Below are 3,490 nucleotides of genomic sequence, written 5' to 3' on the forward strand. Positions count from 1 at the left end.
TGAAACTTATTAAAGTGATCATTTTTCATCATAAAAACAACATTTAATGATCATTTTTCTAAAAAATATTTACACTTTGAGTTAAACCATGAATTTTTTATGTGTTAACATATTCATAAGAAATATCATTTTTCCAGAACATGAACTTCCAATTCAAAGTTCAAGATGGTTTTTAATTATCCAACCCAAAACTGTCCCTGGTTGCATTCCGACGACGTAGATTCAGTTTTTAAGATGTTCTTTGTAAAACCAAGTTATATCTTGTTAGGTTAGCATATCATTATGATATATTACAGGTCTTGAAGTGTTTTAAAAGTCAAGTTAGAAGGATCTATTTAGTTTGCGAACAAGTTTGAAATCATTCAAACTATGTTCTTGTTGTTAAAATTTTATACCACAAAATAAGATAGCTATATGAATATGAATTGAATAAGATTATGAACAAGGTTACTACCTCAAGTTACTTGGACAAAGTTACTGCAAAAGATAAGAAATAATCTTGGAATCAAAGAGTGGTGGAGTTAGATCAAAAGGTTGGAAGTAAACTTCTTCAAATGGGTAGTTATTTTGATATGTTCTTGAAAGAGTTTTCTTATGGTGTTTAAGGCTTATAATTGAAGCTAAATGATGGGGAAAATGCTTGGAGATGATCAAGTATGAAGTTAGGAGTATTTTGAGAGAGAAATGAGGGTGTAGGTATGAGAAAATGGAGTGAAGAAATGGTGTTCATTTATAAAAACGTTTTTAGTTTATAAAGAAAGAAAAGTATTCCTAATTTTGTTTTCTTACTAATAATTCATACTAATTGACAAATTCTAGTTACCTCATATCTAGGGCAGTAATAATGTTGATTATGATGTTGATTTGATGTGTATATACCAATAGTAAATACGTATAGAAGCTGGGTATGATACGGGTACATATACCCTAGATATACGTATAGAAATTTTGAGGAAACGGAACGAGAATTCAAATATAGCTATCTTTTGTGAATATACTTATATTGTTTTATGTATTTAAGTCCTTAAAAAGTGATTAAATACATTATATATACGATACATGTATAAGCATTATAGATTATAAGTATATATATCAAAGAATGTTACGTATAGTTATCGTTTTGAAAACTTAAGTTAGTAGTTTCAAAATATACTTATAACTCATTGTTATTAGTACACAATGAGATGTTAAACCATCCTTAGATCATGTTAAATATATATAAATACATATATATACACAAACGTATAATTATAGTATGTTATATAGTTCGTGATATCATCGGTCATATTGGACGGTCAAACGTTGTGTAAAACTCTTTTCAAAAACACAAGTCTCAACAATTTGGATTGCTTATCATGTTGGTATGGTTTAATTTATGTAAATATTAATCTCATAAGTATAATTTGGTCGGAAAATTCCGAGTCATTACAGTACCTACCCGTTAAAGAAATTTCGTCCCCGAAATTTGATAGAGGTTGTTATGGATAACAATAAGAAGGTTTTCATGACAAATATAAGGTGATAATGGAGTTTTATCATCATTGAGTAATGTAGATAAAACGATTCGATTATGCGAAGAATATAAATGAGACTATCGTAAAAGAGTGAGATGAGTAAAATATATTCATCTTAACCGATGACGTAGTTATGATTGATTTCCGGGATTTAAGGGATTTAAAGAGAATCTTACGTAATAAGATTTGGTTCTTTGGTGATTAAGGAAATCAGGATCTTCTTTGATTATATGCAATAATCTGTTTCGATTGCTCTGTCGGATATTTCACTATAAATTCACCCCTTCATTTCCTTATTTTCCACGACTCACACCTTCTATTCTTTCTCCCTTGATTCTTACTTTAAAGCATTCATCAATATGCTCCATCCAGTCCTGATTCTTGATATACTCCTAACTTTTATATCTGTCATTCTTCTTTTTCATCTACCACCAGAAGAATCTATTTACTTCTACTATACTCTTGTGTTTATAGTGTTTCTAATTCTCCCGTGTCTCTATATTGCTATCTGCATCGATATACACGGTTTGTAATTTCAGGGTTATTATCGGAGTTTATATTCTTCATTATTTTTCAGAGCTTCATGCTTTCGTTTTCTCTTCCCGACTTCGAGTCAAGCGAGTAATGGTCCGGAATTCGTAGATATGAAATTCAGAATGAACATAGCTAATGCTCTAAGAAGAAAATGGTAATAGAACGATTTTGATTTTTTAAATTACCAGAATACCCTGGAGAAGACCGAGTCATCCAGAAAAATATTCTCTTGATATGTTTAGAGATTAGATAGAATGTAAGAGTCGTGTAAATGGCACATGATGACGGTACTGTGGATCATCATGCTTCATTAGAAACTCAGCATGACTTACTGTAATATAATGACGTATACTAATCCATGCTTCAGTTCCCAACACTACTTCAAAACTTTCATATTTTAAACTCGAAGGTTTCAGAATTTAGAAACTAACACAGTTTCTTTTATGATGCAGATATTACGGAGAGATAAATGATCTCAGATAAGAATAGTTGTGAAAATATCGCCAGAAATATGGAGGATATTTATAATAGAACATACGAGAATATCTTAGAATTTTTAATATCAATGGATGATGAAGAAGATTTGTCTGTGAAGGTTTAGAATGAGAAATAAGATGTTTGCTAACGATTTCAGCAGGCACAGAATCATTTGGATTCTTTGAAGGCAAACTTATTCTTTGTGATTTGTCCACGGCTTTCTTCATAGTTTCGCATATTCCGCTTTTTGGTACTAAATTTTCTATCGAGCGTTCCTAACACTCCTTTCTTTATCATCAAACTTTTGGCTATTAAGATCATCTACAACATGCTGCTTCGTCAGCATTTCAAGGTTAACTGATCTGGGTCATCGGTTATCAAACCGAGGTAGTTTCAGGAGAATTGTGTTTTTTAGAATGATTAATCGATGATGGTAATATTGTGGAATATAAAAGGTTCCCCAGTAATAATAAAGAGTACGCATATATATCGCGGTTATAATAAAGTTGTTTCGGATGAAAAGTCAGAGTTGACTTGCTGGAGCTATGACAAAATTAGCTACTTTGGAAAGGGATTGCAAAACGATCTTCGGTAATAACAATGTCAAAGGAACTAGAACAGATACGTGTCAAACGTTTACTCAGTTTCCAAGAGTTTTTCAGGTGCATAACTATATGCATCAATCTTTTCTTCCGTAGATGAAGTGCGGTTGGTTTATCCTCTCAATTGAGGTGTTTTTAAGAATCATGATAGATTTGAACACTGATTGTAATCGTCGAGATACAATGAGGTTTAAGATGAAATCATGTGGCAATCTTGAAGAAATGTTTAGTTTCATATGTTATAATCAATATTTTAATTCATTTCAATTGTCCAATGTCATTAGTCCACAGTCGATAGTCCACAGTAACAGTCCAATAATTCATATATAGTTTAATATATAATATACGAATTAATTAATACGT

Source organism: Rutidosis leptorrhynchoides, chromosome 11, assembly GCF_046630445.1.
Source record: "Rutidosis leptorrhynchoides isolate AG116_Rl617_1_P2 chromosome 11, CSIRO_AGI_Rlap_v1, whole genome shotgun sequence".
Classification (NCBI taxonomy): Eukaryota; Viridiplantae; Streptophyta; class Magnoliopsida; order Asterales; family Asteraceae; genus Rutidosis; species Rutidosis leptorrhynchoides.